At 32.4% G+C, this 19,720-nt stretch overlaps 1 protein-coding gene across 3 annotated transcripts in view; it reads right to left on the bottom strand.

Annotated features, from left to right (window-relative positions):
- The window catches only part of LOC148616313 (uncharacterized), a 31,385-nt gene extending 17,053 nt beyond the window's left edge, over nucleotides 1–14,332 (bottom strand). Inside the window, exon 1 of one of the 3 annotated variants that reach the window (XM_088583220.1) lies at nucleotides 14,219–14,332. The gene's annotated coding sequence lies outside the window, so the exon portion shown is untranslated. The other 2 variants (XM_088583221.1, XM_088583222.1) reach the window with 2 other exon arrangements.
- Between the last annotated feature and the right edge of the window lie 5,388 nt (nucleotides 14,333–19,720).

Here is a 19,720-nt window from a genome sequence, read left to right as displayed (position 1 = left end):
AATAAATATAACGTCTGTCACTTCTTATTATTATAAAGGAGGCCTAGAACCGTTCAAGCAGACAGTAAATACAAAAATAGATTTGTGTTTCTGCGTAAATATTGAATTTTTTTCAAGTAGCACTCCATATAAGAATCATGCAAAATGTGATTCATGTTTGGAAAGCCGACATTTTTTTCTGATATTTTATTTAAAATGTTATCGTTTACAGATATTAAAATGTCGCTTTTCACATAACCAGTGCTCTTATGAGATAAAAATTGTACAGTAGAATGAACTGTAGAATTCAAAATTAAGGGAGATAACTCAGTAAATGACACCAAAATGCAGTAGAAACTATTACAATTTCAAGGTGGATTATGTCCTAAGAGCAGACAGATTAGAATGAATGGTACTACATTTCATTATATAGACCCTAAAAACAACTTAATGACAAAAATAAAAAGGTGTATCACATATTTCAGAATTTGCATGATTCGTAAGAGGACTGCAACTTAAATATCTTCAAATTTAAGATATCTTATCATTCGCAGTTCGTCTCTCTTCTCATTTACTCTGATTAAATTGTGTTTTGTCTTTTCGATAGTAAAATTTATTTGGTTACACCAACGTTGGTGAGTGGAACTGCACGCTATGCAACTGAAATCAACCTCTAAAATTAAACTGAAGGCGTCATATACTTGAGTACACTGATTCCCTTTGACTAAATAGTTCTTTGACCTTTTGATAAAGCGACTATGAAAAGTAAATACATGTGTCCAATGTATCCAATGTATAGTCCACAATACAAACACGGAATAGTTTATCATTTTTAAAAACCAACTATTCAACCAGAAAAACTAATCTTAACCTGACTAAGATACTTTAAACGAGACATCCAAGTCAATGAAAGGTATTTACACTGATGAAATGTAGACTTATGTCCTATACCTTGTATAAAAGTTTCTTTTGGTATTTTAATGAATTAATCAGAGGTAATATGTAACGTTTTGTCGATCCGAAACAAGTGTCCAATTACTAAAAATTGCATGTCAAAACAATTTGCTTTATATTCCAGTCTATGCTTTTTTCTGTTGTTGACAGTGTTAATCACATGTTAAAGCAACACGTTCTAGTTTGTTTTTTTTTCATACAATCCTGTAGCTTGCAGTGATGCAAATTGATACTTTGGTAGAGATTCCTCATACTTTGTAAGAAATAATTCCAAATCATCTTCCAAATATACAGAGGAAGATGTTTACAAAATGCTGAAATTTTTAATCAAGAACATGTTTGTCCAGTGTGGTGGACGTGTTTTTCAACAAACGGTCGGCATTCCAATGGGAACCAAATGTGCTCCTTTACTAGCTGACATATTCCTTCACTCTTATGGGGCTGACTTTATAGCTGATCTGATGTGAAAGAAAGAATATTGTTTGGCTAGATACTTCAATCTCAGTTTACGCTATATAGATGACGTGTTATCTTTAAACAATCCTAATTTCGGGGATTTGATACATCGTATCTACCCAAGTCAGCCTCATATCTTGACCTACACTTAGAAATCCATGGTAAAGGAAAACTATTGACCAAACTTTACGACAAACGTGATGACTTTCATTCAGAATTGTCAACTTTCCTTTTATCTGTGGCAACATCCCTTCAGCTCCTGCGTATGGAGTGTTCATATCACAACTCATACGTTATGCCAGAGCTTGCCGAAACTACGCAGACGTTTTGTATCGCGCTAGAACTCTAACAAATAGGCTTCTGGAACAGGGTTATGTTGCTACAAGATTGAAGTCGTCACTCCAGAAGTTTTATGGTCGTCATCATGAACTCGTGGATCGTTATGGTGTATCCATCTGCACCATGAAAACTGATTTATTCAATGGGTAATAGTTTTCCTTTCCTCGTTTGTCTACCCCAGACTTGACTTTTTATGAGCAACTCGGCGGGTATTTCTAGAAAAGCAGAGGACACTTACCCTACCGGTGCACCTGGTCCATGCTCCCAGTTTTTAGTGGAGTCCGAGTTGCTCATTTACTTTTGTTACTTTGTATGTATGATTTTAGTTACTTTATGTTCTTTGTTGTGTATGTCTGTTTTCCATGTCTGGTCTTTGTCCCTGGATTACATTCTTTTGATTACCGCTATAACCTTGGTTCCCTTGATTACTTTGACCGGTAAATAGCTGTTTGCCTAGTGAAATTTATTATAAAACATTTTTGTTTGATCATATTATTTAGAAATATATATTTAAGGTTTTCTGATAATGTATTAGGATATTTTCCTAACTCTGAAAACTGACCCGGATACATTTTGCTCTGTCAAATTTTCGACAAAATCAAACTAATCGACAAACAGTTTAAAGTTTAATATTGCATACATGCACATGTAAAGATCTGAATTATATAAAAGTTTGCCATTAATGAAAGATACTTTCATAATGATCGTATTTGGCTTGAGCGATTTTGCATTTTATGTAAATTTTCTTTCAAAATTTAGTTAGAACAAGTAGAAAGCAATAGTGATGATTATACTAAAACCAAATCAAGACACCCACAAACAAAAACAGAAAGTACAATGTTTTTTTTCCTTGTGGGGAAAGTGGAGGGCAGGGTCAACAATGTCTTTTGTATATTCAATGATTTTGTTTTGCCATAACATTAGGACGAGTTAGGTCACCTGGCATGTTTTTTTCATGTTCCTTGTCCTATTTCAAAATAAAAGAGTTATGTTTCTTTCATGAGGTTATTACTTGGCGAAACGAATTATACAACTTTCGGTAGAGGAGTGTCAATTCAGATCCAAAACGTTAACTTCGCGTTGGTCTCTGACTTCGCATGTCTGTGAATCGAATAGATTATAAACTGTATAAGTTGAAAAAAAATACAGAAAGTGCTGTAGAATTAACATATACTAAATTTCATGCAAATATTGACAAAACTAGTAAAGGATTAAATACATGGTTATTTCAATGCATCATCTATCTACAATAACATTTATGGGCTAAAATTTAAAAAAAAAGATATGTGAAATAAAGATATCTCCAAATGAAGATTTTCGAAAAAAAAAATCATGCACGCAAAGTCACATTTTGAATACTCCAAAATATCTCATAATGGCATCAAATTAGAAAAAAAATGCAATACATTTCTATATTAGATATTAATTAGTTTTGGGTTATTTATATCAGCATTTGGTTTCATACTTGATGTATGTCGTATGGGCGACATTCATGCAAAAAGATGATTTTTTTACTCTGAACAACTCCTTTGAAAATGACTTAATGTTACATAAACGCCATTTGATTACGTAATGGAAATCAAGTATATCTGCAATTCCCACGAAACTGAATTATACATCGACAACAAGCCATTGGTATAATTTGTATGCTATTGCCATATATATAAATGCCATATATTACTCATGTACTACCTTATAATATTTTTTGAATATTAATGTATATTTAAAAATGTACGGCCTTTTAAAAAATACCATTGGTTATCAAACAGTGTCTTATTCAATTATTATAATAAGATATATATTACCTTATCTGCATATTACAGTAAATGTTAAGTCTTTTCTGCTTACGACTTGTTCCTTATGAAATATGAAATTTTTTTTTCAACAGAAGGTTCATAACAATTACCCATTCATATTAGCCACTCAGTATGGCGTAATTCATTAGACATGTATAACATTCGCAGTATTGTTGCATAAGAATTGAATCTTAAATAGTGTAGGTTATCATCTAAGTTTAATATTACTCTTTCAAGAGAATTTTTTCCCCAAACATTTCTAGAAACTATTTCTTTTTTAAACAAAGACGTTAAGCTTGCATCTGAATGTCAATAGTATTTCAATTGTCAAGAAGAGAATTGAAAATTAATAATGAAACTATTGTACAAACTTTTTAAGTACAGATTCATAAAAGAATTATGTAGAGGATTATAAAACCTTATTTGTTTGCTAACTTTCGTCACATTGAAAATGCATCAAATATATTTCATTAGTGATTTGAGAACAAATAATTGCAAAGAGTAATCAAGGGAACCAAGGTTGTAGCGGTAATCAAAGAATGCAATCCAGGGACAAAGACCGGACATGGAAAACAGACATATACAACAAAGAACATAAAGTAACTAAAATCATACGTACAAAGTAACAAAAGTAAATGAGCAACTCGGACTCCACTAAAAACTGGGAGCATGGACCAGATGCACCGGTAGGGTAAGCGTCCTCTGCTTTTCTAGAAACACCCGCCGAGTTGCTCATAAAAAGTCAAGTCCGGGGTAGACAAACGAGGAAAGGAAAACCATGACACGTTGAATAAATCAGTTTTCATAGTGCTGATGGATACACCATAACGATCCACGAGTTCATGATGACTTCTTCAATCTTGTAGCAACATAACCCTGTTTCAGAAGCCTATTTTTTAGAGTTCCAGCGCGATACAAAAAGTCTTCGTAGTCTAGGCAAGCCCTGGCATAACGTACGAGTTGTGATATGAACACTCCATACGCAGGTGCTGAAGGGATGTTGCCACAGATGAAAGGAAAGTTGACAATTCTGAATGAAAAGTCAGCACGTTTGTCGTAAAGTTTGGTCAATAGTTTTCCTTTACCATGGATTTCTAAGTGTAGGTCAAGATTTGATGTTGACTTCACTGTGTCTGTAGTATCCTTTATCTCAAGTTCTTTTAGGTAGATGTGATGTATCAAATCCCCGAAATTAGGATTGTTTAAAAATAATACGTCATCTATATAGCGGAAACTGAGTTCAAAGGATCTAGCCCAAAAATATTCTTTCTTTCGGATCAAATCAGCTTCATAAGAGTGCTGACCGATCAAGTCAGCCTCATAAGAGTGAAGGAATAGGTCAGCAAGAAAAGGAGCACAATTTGTTCCCATTGGAATGTCGACCGTTTGTTGAAAAACATGTCCACCACAATGGACAAATATGTTGTCGATTAAAAATTCCAGCATTTTGTAAACGTCTTTCTCTGTATGTTTGGGAGATGATTTGGAATTATTTCTTACAAAGTATGGGGAGTCTGTACAAGAACTGTATATTTGTATCTAGGTGTACCATCTTGTTTTGGAAGAAAAAAAAACGATGTATTATGTTTTTAAGTCGGGATTTTAACTGAGTATCGGGAATGGAAGTATACAGTTTTGAAAAATCGTAGGTTTTAATGCTATTCTATTCAGATAATAGTCTTGAACTGATTGTCTCCCAAAGATCTTCGAATTTTTCAGGATCCACATTGAATTAATACCACTACGGGAGTGACAAGTGTTGTGGTAGGACTGCAGACCCTCTTTGACAGTTGTGAGTATAGAAGTTAAAAGTCTTGAGAGAGACCAAAAGAGGATAGCACAGATTTATGATTTTCCACAATCTTTTCTATGGAAAGTGTGGTAGCAGTATAGGTCTTATCACTGCTATTATTTTCTACATCTACCTCTGATGATAAACATTTTATGTAAAACGTTTTGCAGACAAAAACAATGTTGTTTTGGGCTTTGTCTGCTGGTACGACAACATAAGTGTCATGTATAGTGGACAATGTTTTTCCTACATCGGGGTCTTTGAAAACTGATGTAGCTTTTGCACTCATTGACCTTCTTAAAACTTTCATTCATTTCAAAATAATTAAAGACCTCACGGCCTTTAACCACTCTGACAGAGACTCAATGTCTTCTTGTTCTCTTTTTATCCATTTTCTTGCATAGTCCTCCACGGCATCAATAAGAACTTTAAAGTTATAATTCCAATTTATGGAGCGTGGTTCACGGTACTTGGGACCTTTAGAAAGGATATTACGCAGAGATTCGTTTTCGATGATGGTTAAATCTCCCGTAACGACGTGACCAGAAGGAGAGTTTTTGCAAGAACAGTCAGATGGTTTAGCCTTGAAGTCCTCAATCTCGAGGTTCTGCAATAGCCTTTTATAATAGAAAATTTTGGATCCCATGAATGAAGTATAGGATTATGAAAAAATTGGTATGGCTTTGTCTTTGAAATATAAGAGAATTTTGTTGTTGACGTTTTTTTGTGATGGAGGATGTTAGCCAAATTAATTGCATCAAGACCTTTGTTGACAAACGGTAGTGGAAGAAATGATCGTTTTTCTTAATCTTGACTTTTCACACAAACTGGTTTAAAGAGTCTGTGGAAACCAATATCCAAAATGGTGGCAACAAGTCTGTATTATGATGAGAATTGACTATAGAATGGTAAAGGAAAGGGAAAACAACAGTTAAACGACGATTAATGCTGAAAAAAAATGGCAGGGAACAGTTTTGTCTATAGAAATCAAATTATCTATTTTGTATAATTTAACATCGTTAGATAAAATTATACTAAGTATGTGTTTATCAAGAAAGTGATTTGCTTACCAATATTAGAAATGAAGGAGAAAACAATGACTGGTTAGACAACGATCAATGGTGAAACAAAATGGCGGTCAACTTCTGTCTGTAGAATTTGTTGAATTTAATTTAACAACCTACCACAATTCTATTAAGTATTTGTCTATCAAAATGTGATTTGCTGAGAGACTAAATTGTTTAGAGAATTGACGAAAAGTCAATTTAACAGCTTTGTTTCTGTTTGCCTGATTCTAAGTTTAACCTGCATTTAATTCAAGAGACGTAGAAGTTCAGGGCGTATGAAACAATCTACGCCTAATCGAAAGTCTATATTGTGTTTTTTGATAAAAGGAAAAAAAACAACCCCCTTTTTGTATTCGATGAGATTGCCGAAAATTATCATTGTACATTGGAAAACTTGATAGAATGCAACAAAGTACAGGAAACCTGAGATTTTGCAAGTCATCACAAATACAATAGAAATTTAATCGATACGTGATCATTGGATATAAATCTCCATTTCCGCTTTAACAGTATCAGATTCTAAAATATCAAAATAATATAAAACATAAATTAAAAGGACATATACACATATTTTGTCAGCCTTTTATCATATTGATTAAGAGATTATAAATAATTTAAACCGTATTCAATGACTTTGGAATGATTCATCAATTTACATTTTACGCTTTATTGACTTTTAATGTTTAGTGTTACATATTTCACTACACTTTATTATGTCAGGTTGTCAAAAACCTCTTTTTATCTCTGATGTTACAATGTTTTTCAACTGATGAGTACCTATCAAGAAACGCAGAGATTATAGATACATCTTAGGAACGAAAATAAGGTGATAATGGTCATAAATTGATGTAATAAATTCAACATGTCAATTAAAATTAAATAACACAAATGTTTAACCTCTAAAAAGCCATATCGGTTGGATAAAACGATAAATCAATAGGTTTTTTCTGGTATGATTTTAACGTTATAAGATTTTTGAATATCCTAATGAGAAACTAATGAGTATGTACATATTCGTAATTTAAACATCCAGGTTGAATGGTACTAAAAATGGTATAGCTGATCTGTGCATTAAACGGGAAAAAAGGTTCTGTCTTAGAGTAATTTTAATTGCAGTACGGTTGTTAAATTATGGAAAGATATGCTTACTATTGATGTACTTACGATACTTTTAGGTTTTAATAGTCAAAAGCTCTTTGAAAGAAATTGTGATATCTAAACTTGAAAAGGTTTTTTTAATGCTATAACGTTTTCAAATATGTATCGATATTACGTTTTCGTGCAAGGCATTGTATTAGATAAAATTGATCCTCGTGACCTGACTTTTGATTTTGATTTGCCTGTATATTAAAATATTAAAAATATTCTTTTATGAAATACCAAAGAGAAACACTTTTGAAAAAAGACTACAAATAGTGGAAATAATTTATGCATACTTTTTCAATTGATGAGAGTTTTATGTAATAAATATATGTTAGTTCGATGTATACATTTTGTACTAAACATGTTTAACGGTATTATATCATGAAAGCAGATTTCTGTGACTCCAACTCCAAATAACAGTTTACTGTTCATTTTGACCTTTTTCTAATGATGGACATTTTCTGCCTTTGCAATATCCTATTTGAGAATCGGAAAGCAAAATTCAAAACCAGGTTGTACAAGAGATCAAAAACCGTTGCTTCATGTTGACAGTTATTTCTCATATATCATTCAAAGGAATAAATACACTTGCACCTGTATTTAAGATGTTTACCACACAAAAATGTCCATGAATTATAGTCTCTTAACTGGTACTTGCGAGTAAGTAAGATCAATTTCTTTTAAACAAACATGAAGTTGTATACCTCCACTCGTTTTCAATGTGTGTCTCATCTAAATAAAGTCAGATACCAAATTTTAAATCAAACGGTTTCGGCTTTTGTGACAAAATTGTCTTTATTATTCATTATAGAAAAAAAATGGCAGTGTCTCATAGAACAGGAGTTTGACATCGGAATTCCCTTAGTAGATTAATAAATTTATCAATTTAATGTAGAGTCGTACTAAATTTGAAATTAACCAATCCAGTGGGAGTTGAAATATTTTTGACGAAATTCAGATGTACGGAAGGACGGACGGACAGAGTGCTTCTTTTATATCGCAACGACTGGGATGTAATTAGAACTTATAATACTGTGTTGTCAATCACAACATGGGAAGGTCTATATTATGCAACACCTTCATATAAAGTACGTAAATATACCACAGTCTTTAAATGTTTCATGTCATCATAGTTTAAACAAACTCATGAATAATAAGTCATACTTATTTATCCAATACAACGCTTATGAAATGGTTGGTGTTATAAGAGGATATGTTTCACCTACCGCATCGTAAATTATACTATTTTTTCAGATGTTTGCAACAATCATACAGACAAACGCTTCAGGTTACCAAGTCTAAGGAAAGATGACTTTCTTCGACCGTTGATCGATCCAAATACTTAACATTCATTTTGAATGATGATGATGATGGTAATAATAATAATAATAATAATAATAATAATAATAATAATAATAATGATAATATTGATAAATATGATATTGATCAAAATAACCTATTTTAGTAGCTAGAAAATGTAACTTAAAAGTTAAAAGTTAAAAAAGTGGTGGAAATTATTCATGGTCAACATTGCATGATGATTTAGGCAAACATGAACGATCATTGCAAAGAATGAAACTGTCATTAATGTGTGAAAATACAGTGATGGATCCTGCGGGCGGAGCGGGGGGGGGGGGGGTAGCAGTCACCCTTAGAAAAAAATTGTTGAAAAATCATGAAACACACTCACTTCGTGATCCTCATCGGTGATCCTGTCAAGAAATCTTTTTTGGGGCCCCTTACCTAAAACTCTGGATCGGCCACTGATATATATTTTATAGATACAATCATTTTGAAGAAATCTATTAGTATACACTTTAAAAAAAACATGACGTTCATATTCGCCGATAATATATATAATGCATATACAGTGATGGATCTTGGGGGCGGAGCGGGGGGAGGGTTGGCGGTCACCCTTAGAAAAAAATTGTTGAAAAATTGTGTGTGTTAACTCATGAAAAACACTCACTTCGTGATCCTCATCGGTGATCCTGTCAAGAAATCTTTTTTGGGGCCCCTTACCTAAAACTCTGGATCGGCCACTGATATATATTTTATAGATACAATCATTTTGAAGAAATCTATTAGTATACACTTTAAAAAAACATGACGTTCATATTCGCCGATAATATATATAATGCTTTTTTTTAAGTATTTTGAGCACTTTACAATTACGATTGCGTTGAAACAATACATTTGCTATTTGAATATGGGAGAGGCTTTAGTAGTTACTCATCAGATAGTCTTTTATCAAGTTGATTCATATAAAACATTGAATTCTTCTTTCATTATAAGTAGCGTCTTTTAATAATCAAGTACGGAGTATGGCCCCATCGACGCACACTTGTTAGATATTTGTCAATTAAGAGTATTTATCAAAAAAAATTAAACACTGAAACAAAATGCATATTGCTATAGTTACCATTTGTATATAAACTCTATTAGGTATTATAGTAGCATATATTATCTAACTGATCATCATACGACAAAGCTGATTATATACATGAATAGATAAAAGTTTATTTCGATCTATATTTGAAAAGAGGAGAATTCTATAAGCGACACTTTTATTTTTCACAATAAAGTAATTCATTTTATGCTGAATGCACTTGAGGACTATTTTTTTTAATTAAATTTAATTTCGTGAGAACTGTTTATCATGCATGGTGAATATAATACGGTTGGTGAGCCATTGACGTATATAAATAACAAAGTTATACAAGGAAGCATAATTGTGAATGCACGAAATTCTAAAATATATTTAATGTTGTATAATTGAACTTCGAATTATAAATTACTAGAGTAAATCTTTATGTGATGATTACACCCTCAAAATCAAATTTCTTTTATTTAATTGCTTTATTGTTCAATTATAATTCGCACATTTGTAAAACTGGTCTGTATGTAGTCAATTACATGCATCTCCTGTCATATTCTAGGAGGAAGATCCGCCGCTTTCTTAAACAAGTAATGCTTTTTAATGAAAATTAAGTTTGGTTTATCTCATCGTCAAAAACAGATTTGTAACTAATTCAATATTTTTGCAGTAGGATAGGTTTTCCCCCGTTCTTGTAAATAGGAAGGCTTTGGGTAAATTATATTTTTTTAATTAGAAATTTACGAAATTGTTCCTATAGTCAATAAATGACATAATGTGTTTGGATTCGTTTACATCACATTACTATCATATACCCGTCATATGGTAATTTAATGTACCTGACCTTCTGTATATTCAATCCATATTCTGACCTACACATATACAGCTATTTATATTTATTTCGAAAAATGATGTTTTGTACATTAGGGTCAATGGTGTCATAAATGCCGATGGAATTGGAAAAATCATTACATACTTAGTATACGTTCACCGAAATATACATTTTATTTCTTTTGAAATCTTTTAGTAAATTTTCGGCTCTGTGTTGTTCATTATCGTACAATTTATTGCTTTGTGATATCAAGTTCAAGATCAATTCAAAATCGTCAACATATAATTCATAAATGAAGCATGTTTTTGGTGATTTTTCGTTGCCTTAATCTAATTGTGTCCACTATTTCCAAGTTGTCAGCTGCGCTTGCAGCCTGATACTTGGTGTCATCGTTCTGTTACCGTGTGGGTTTTATTACTTTTGTTATCGGGGCCTTTCAGAGCTTACTTGAAGCTAGGTTTGTTCACACTTATTGAAGACCTTTTGGTGAGTATTTACTATTTTTATCTATATATTTTATAGGGGTATATGGTACATTTGATGCATTTCACTATATCTATTTCTTTTTCTATTGATCATTTTCCTGACAAATGTGATACTAAGATCAGTTATTTTTCGCAAAATAGACCCTTTTGTGGTAAGTTGGTGAGCATGCTGAATATACACTTCCGCGAGGTAGAGCTTGGGAAGAAGAAAATTTGCAAGATTTCTATAAATTTCTCTGCTTTTCAAATAACCACATAAACTTTTTTATCTGGTTATTACAAAAAAAATCTTGTTATGTCTTGGTATTTGCGGTTTATACTATATACTGAATTTAGCTAACTGATATTCAACTACATACATGTAGCAGATAAGGCCTACGTATTATAATCCTTGTTCTCAGTTTACACAGTATCTACCATTACGAGTATGGTGCAAACGATGATTTAAATCAAGAAATGTATCATGTGGATTATATAATCTCAATATTAAGAATGAATACAAAGGAATTGTACAGTTGGAATTGTTTTTTACGCTTAAAAGAATTGTTTAAATTTCGGGGATTTGATACATCGCATCTACCCAAAAGAACTTGAGATAAAGGATACAACAGACACTGTGAGGTTTACCTCATATCTTGACCTACACTTAGAAATCGATGGTAAAGGAAAGCTATTGACCAAACTTTACGACAAACGTGATGACTTTTCATTCAGAATTGTCAACTTTCCTTTCATCTGTGGCAACATCCCATCAGCACCTGCGTATGGAGTGTTCATATCACAACTCATACGTTATGCCAGAGCTTGCCGAAACTACGCAAACTTTTTGTATCGCGCTAGAATTCTAACAAATAGGCTTCTGGAACAGGGTTATGTTGCTACAAGATTGAAGTCATCACTACTAAAGTTTTATGGTCGTCTTCATGAACTCGTGGATCGTTATTGTGTATCCATCAGCACTATGAAAACTGATTTATTCAACGTGTCATAGTTTTCCTTTCCTCGTTTGTCTACCCCAGACTTGACTTTTTATGAGCAACTCGGCGGGTGTTTCTAGAAAAGCAGAGGACGCTTACCCTACCGGTGCACCTGGTCCATGCTCCCAGTTTTTAGTGGAGTCCGAGTTGCTCATTTACTTTTGTTACTTTGTATGTATGATTTTAGTTACTTTATGTTCTTTGTTGTGTATGTCTGTTTTCCATATCTGGTCTTTGTCCCTGGATTACATTCTTTTGATTACCGCTATAACCTTGGTTCCCTTGATTACTCTTTCACAAAAACAGCTGTATAAGGAATTGCAATATTTATACAACAAATCCACCAGACATCGAGGAAAATGTAATCCCTACGAAAGGAGAATTCCTTAAATAACTGAAAGTGAAGTTTACGTTCAAATTATCTCAGGGTGGAACACAAAGTTGTATCGCTTTACAAAATAATTTTAACTGAGAAAATCCAGAGCATTTACAGGGTTTTTGTAATACACACATTTACTTCTATCGGCAATCGGGAAAAAGCTTTATGTTTATCCATTGAATTAGATTATGTTTCTGCTACTAGAATTACGTTTCTTTTTACAATAACAGTGTATGGCACAAGAAACTTGCTTTCGCTTAATGATACATGTGTAATGATAATAATCATTAAAAAATAAAAATAAAGGAAAACAACAAAAAACAACAAAAAAAAAAAAAACAGAACAAAGCAAGAAACGAGTAGATCTTCAGAGTATTCGATTCGGGCAATCAACAGTCCGACTCAGGTCATGCAAAGTTACTTCGACGTTTAAATCAATTAACTTTATGTAAATGATTTTTTTTCTTTTTTTAATTGTCTCCCTTGTCAGCTTTTGAATTAAATTTCTAGTCCCCCGGCCTCCCATCCTCCAAAAATGTTTACACAATGAAGACTACTTCTATATCTACTTACTATTACCGAAAAATAGATAGTTACAACATGTATATCCTCGAAAATACTATAACGTTGAATCATTGATGTAAGTATAAAAAGTGAACTTTGTAATTGCTCATTGTCTACTTTTCTAGCATAATCTAAAATATTTGGAAGCATTACTGTGTAATAGCATTACTTATGTTTTTATCATATGAACTTGATTCTGGGTTCCATTAAATGTTATTTTTTTTGAATTTTCAAAAGTGCGTTTAGTTTTAGCAAAGCGGGCATCAAAAACACGTTTTAAACTGTTTTGAAAGTAAAGGTCGAGACACAAGTATCACAACAAGACATTTGAGATTCTACATGTCCACGCTTGCTGCTGTCAACAATACATTAGTTTTGTAAATTTATCGTAAAATATTTATCTTGATTGTGGTTTAAAAGCGTTTTAATGCTGTATGCATTCGTGCTTTAATAAGTTTTATAAAACATTTGAGAAACTGACCGAGTCTACATCTCTAGAATGCATATAAAAAATACCAAGGAACGACAAGCGATAGCTTCTCTTCTATAACTTCGAATTCCTTAAATTAGAGTGAGGTTTAATATCCATCCAAGTTTGAAAAGGGTATGCATGTATATAGGGAACACAATAAAAACAGTCTTCTATACAGGACCATATGGTAACATTCAAATATTTAACTTTGACAAATACAGCAAACTTTCAAAGCCACATTATTTAACACTTTAACTTTGTTATAGAAACCTCCTTTTCATTTATACAGTAATATTGAAACCAATTGTACTTGTATTTCAAACAATATTTTAAAAAATACGATGACCGTTGTTATGAGTAATGAAATAAAAAAGAAAATAGTCATAATGTATGAAATGTATAGAAATGAAAATGTTACCTTACTATATAAGTACGTGTTTTTCTCTGGTATACAAGTTAATACATCCGTTAGTGAATAAGAATACTAAGATAATCTACTTCAAATACGATCATCTATCAATGAAACTTTATATAAAGCATGTTTTATCACTAAAAATCAATATTCTTTCTGTATTATGGTGACGTACGAACTTGACTCTTACATACCGTTTAAATATCTCTAGGTCCACTCATCAATGTAGTTTTCGATTTTTCTTGCTCGTATTTGCTTTCAATTTCTAAATATTCTATATATACCTACATCAAATAGAAAAGTAGTTTAAAAACTTGGGTGAATATTTAATCATAATACCGTGAAGATTTTTAAGGTTATACAAACAGTATTTTATATTAACCAATGTATGTATCCGCTTTCACTGTGTTATTGACATTACGCAGATTCTGTCTTTTCTCATGTAATTGTTTATACAATTAATTTTGTAAAGGATGAGGGACCATAAGGCCTTATTCTGCCAACTAAAATAATCGTGGGAAAAATTATCATTAATTCAAAAAGAAAACTTGATTATAATGTAATTCATCTTGTAAATTTTCAATTTCATGCATTAAGTTTGTAATTTAATAAGTAAATATTGAGAAACGAAGGTACCAAAATCCTCTGGAAGGCCATTCAGGAAAGAAAATAATACTTTTTTCACTCTTTTTTAATGTATTTCATAGTGAGTTCCAGCGTTAACCAAAAAACATTGACACTGATAGTGTGCACTTATTCATTCATTCTACAGGAAAAAGGATTTGTTTTGTTAATGCTGGATCTCTATGTCCATTTAGTAAAAAAAAAACTTTCAAAAATCACGTTTAAAATCGCTTAAAAAATATTCAACTTCACCTGTACATGTATCTTGTGACCTACCTGCTTATCACAAGATTAAACATTACACCGTAGCAAGGGGTAGATACAGTAATTAAGGAGTTCTTGTGTTTATTTTTTTTATGAACGAAAATTAATTCTGTTTTTAGATTTCGTTGAAAAAAAAAGATGATAACATTTGTTTTAATATAAAAAATGGGAACTTTTTAAGTTTACTGAAGGGATAGAATTTCATTTTCTTCTAGCAGGTGCTACATAGCCTTAATATGTATGATTATTATCTATTCATACATGCACTTTATCATTATATGTGTCATGACTCATATGGTGAAATGTAGGGTAAATTTATCGTTTCGCAAAATTATGAAGGTAGTGCATCACAAGACTAATTGATCCTTATATATTCATAAATGTACATGCATTTTTCATCTGTCATCATGAAGTACCATTTTGTGTAAGAATCGGGGAATGGTTGGCACATAATTTTTCTAAATTTGGTATTTTTTTTTTGCCTCAAATGTATTCAATACATCTAGAAAACAAACGGAAAGCTATTTTAATTTGTCCGCTACTTGTTATACGCCTTGATTATGACTGCTAAGGTTTTGCGTGAAGGTTTTGTTTATTAGTCTTAATCAGATAATAGGGTTCGTACAAGATGTTTTAAAAATACGTTTGTTTTTATTTTCCCAAGAAAACGTTGAAGATTTGGGTGATATTCGCTTGTGTGATGTGTTTCCTTGACATCACAGTAACCACCCATCACTTTTTAGTATTGATATGATAAATAGTTTTACTTAATTTCCTTTTTCCATCTTGCACACTTTGAAAATTCTAATGTCCATTCTCAATGAAAAACATAAAATCTAATGATACACGCAATAGCAAGAAAAGGTCTTTGTTAAATAACAATATAACAACAAAAAAGGGGGAAATATAGTAACACTTTTCGTACCTCACTCCCTTTTCTATTTGACACCTTCTGCGTGTTTCAATGCAAACTTTTTTTTCACAGATGTTGTCTTTAATGACTTAAAGCACCTAACTGATCTCTCGTTATAAGTGATCACGAAAACTTAAATTTGGTGTTTTCTGTCTTTAAGCTGGTAAAGAAGTGTCGAAATTATTATAATTATCCGTCTCAGTTCGTGCTGGCATGTGAATCAGAACTACTTTCCATGAAAGTATTGAATCCAAAACTATTTTTTTAAATTAAATTCTTTTTAAGATGAAATTGTCAAAAGATTTCACCTATCTTCAAAAGCTCCTACTTAGGGTAACACTAAAACTCTTTGGAAAAGGGCACAGATACATGTATAAATAAAACTTGAAGATCCTCAAGTTCAGGAAACTATTCTCAAGAGAATAACGGGCGTTTAGTTTAACGGGCAGTTGAATGCCATATGTAATTCATATTGGTACAAAAAGGTACTAGTATTTTAAAGATAAAAACAAAAACTTCATGTGGTAGTGAAAACCGAGTGTTGCCGCATTCGTCTTATATTGAGGAAATTGGTTTCATATGACGTACATGTACAAGTGCCAAATGCCAATTAATTACTTGAAGGAAATAAATGGCTAGAAATTTTCTTGAGTCTTAAGTAGCTATCTTTGTAAGAATCATGCAAATTCTGTAATATGTGATGCACCTTAAAAAAGGCTACATATTTTTATTTTTGTAATTTAGTTGTTTCATGTGTCTATATTATGAATTGAGTAATCATTCATACAGACACTGTGAAGTCAGCCTCATATCTTGACCTACACTTAGAAATCGATGGTAAAGGAAAACTATTGACCAAACTTTACAACATACATGATGACTTTTCATTCAGAATTGTCAACTTTCCTTTCATCTGTGACAACATCCCTTCAGCACCTGCGTATGGAGTGTTCATATCACTACTTATATCTTATGCTAGAGCTTGCCGAAACTACGTAGACTATTTGTATAGCGCTAGAATTCTAACAAATAGGCTTATGGAGCAGGGTTATGTTGCTACAAGATTGAAGTCATCACTACTAAAGTTTTATGGTCGTCATCATGAACTCGTGGATGGTTACGGTGTATCCATCTGCACCATGAAAACTGATTTATTCAACGGGTAATAATTTTCCTTTCCTCGTTTGTCTACCACGGACTTGACTTTTAATGAGCAACTCGGCGGGTGTTTCTAGAAAAGCAGAGGACGCTTACCCTACCGGTGCACCTGGTCCATGCTCCCAGTTTTTAGTGCAGTCCGAGTTGCTCATTTGCTTTTGTTATTTTGTATGTATGATTTTAGTTACTTTATGTTCTTTGTTGTGTATATCTGTTTTCCATGTCTGGTCTTTGTCCCTGGATTGCATTCTTTTGATTACCGCTATAGCCTTGGTGCCCTTGGTTACTCTTCCCAATCTTTCTGATCTTAGGAGATAATCAACACTGAAAATCCAATAGATTCTGTTGTATTTGAGTGTCATTTACAGAGTTGTCTCCCTTAATTTTGAAATCTACAGTGCATTCTATATAATTTTTATCTCCTAGGAACACGAGTTATATGTAAAACCGAATATTAATTCCTGTTTACTGTAATAGTTCAAACAAAATATCAAAATAAAAAATATGTAGGCTTTCCAACTATATATCACATTTTGCATGATTTTTAGGTGGAGTGCTACTTAATTAATCTTATGTACAGCACAACATTTTCTGTCTTGTATTTATTTTAACAAGTATAAATTGCATCAGCGATTTAATCAAATATCGACAAAAATATTGATCTACTTTCGGTGTTGGGTGTGTCTACTTGCGTTACACGGCTGCTATAGGGACATTGGCACTTGATATTTCGCCATGGCACTATTGGGGCAAGGGCGCCTTGTATTTCATCAAGGCCGTTATAGGGATAAGAGTACCTGATATTTCAAGAATGTACGATGTCAAGTCATGAGTTTACCAAGGGAAGGGAGATCTTTATATACACTAGCTATTCATATTTTTATAAAGTCCAGTGTGCGACATGAAGTTTTGACGCATCCCCCCGTTGTGAAGACTATATGTACGACGCTGTTTAACTCAATCAGATATCTATTTGGGGTGTTTTAAGTACTTCTCTGTCTAAAAATCAGGCAAAATTTATATATGGTTTGGCACATGAAGGAAAAACACGCATAGATTTTTTTGGCATTATCCAAGTATTTATACCTCATAACCACCCCCCCCCCCCAAAAAAAAAAAGTGTTTGTAACGGTATCAATAGGTCAAATTTTGTTGAAATACACTATGAAAAAATGGGTGGAAATTTATTCCGTACTTTTTCCCTAAAGCAGTAAAAAATATCAACGTCACTGATGCTTCAGGATAACTTTAAATAGCTTTTCGGTTGTTTTCTAGATGTATTAAATACATTTTAGGCAAAAAAAAAAGACCAAATTGAGAAAAATTATGTGAGAAAAATTAAATTGCCCGATTCTTACACAGAATGGTACTTCATTGTGAAGATGAAAACAGTGTTATAAACTGCATGTATGAATATATAAGAATCAAGCAGCCGTGTGATGCACTACATTTATTATTTTGCGAAACGGTGAATTTACCCTTTATATCACTATACGAGTCTTGACATATAATGATGAAATGCTGAGAAAATATGGTGACGAGACGTATTTTTTAATGGTTATGTTAAAAATGGTGGGTAAAGTTTGATGTCCATTCAAGTAACTACCCTGAGCAATCCTTGTACATGTAAAGCGTTTTTTTGGATTATTTCTCTGGTGCTTTAGATGTAACTCCGTGAAAATTTCTTGATGTACCATACAAGCTATGTATTATTTGAAATACCAACTTTTTCATAAGCAAATACTACTCCTACAACGTAAGAGGTTGGAATTCCGTTACTCCATACCGTTAGGATGGCACCAAGTCAGAAAATAGCTTGGTATCCAAAATACATACATCATATCATTCAACCTAACCTGGTCTCTTATGACTGGGGGCTTCTGTAAATACTTTAAATTGAAATAAAGGCCGCCTAGGATATTGACGCAGATTTCCAGAACTTTGCTGAATATATAGATAGTTTACTGATGAAAATTGCTCCTGTTAGCATAGGAGAAGAATAATGACACTTACTGGTTACATACAATATTGTAAATGTATGCAGATTATTGAAATTGTAATCCTGACAATACTAATGTTTTTTTTTTAATAAAACATACATAGATAATCATGTTATTTGATATTGATTCCATTTATATATCATATTTCTTATGATGAAGATAAACTGATAATTATAGATTTTCAATAACCATCTTCCAACTAACATCAATATGCTTTGTTAGGCCAACTGATGTTTTTTTACGGATATCTGTATGGCTAGCAGATTTAGTTGATTTTATTCAGTAAATGTTCGTCGGAAATATATAATTATTATCAATCGAAGATCAGAATTGAAATAGCAGTCGCCAGAGCCTTTAGATTTGTAAAGCCTGATAGCATCTGTAATTCTCTTACACTACCGCAAGAAAATAGTCCCATTGGCATACCCCATTAAGGTTCACATGCAGATAGTTAGGTCCACTTTGTATGTATTTATAATATGTTCATTTCAATTCTATGTTATTGACAACAATAAACAAACCCAATAAACAACTTTTACTGCAAACTTAAAATGCTGATTAATTTAGTTTGTAATTGAAAATAGATGACCTCTTATAAGTACCTGTTTATTTCTATGCATTTACCCGAATAAACAAGTTCAGTGTCGATATATTCAAGCTGCCTAGTTGTTTTTAAACGCGTAATAAACCATTTGATGTTTAGCTAGAAATAAAAACCTTGCAAGTATATAATTACC

The sequence above is a fragment of the Perna viridis genome, chromosome 5 (assembly GCF_037379345.1).
Source record: "Perna viridis isolate PV_CMFRI_1.1 ecotype Kerala chromosome 5, ASM3737934v1, whole genome shotgun sequence".
In the NCBI taxonomy this organism is placed as follows: Eukaryota; Metazoa; Mollusca; class Bivalvia; order Mytilida; family Mytilidae; genus Perna; species Perna viridis.
The sequence above is the reverse complement of the archived record's forward strand: the minus strand, read 5'-3'. Positions and strand labels throughout refer to the sequence as shown.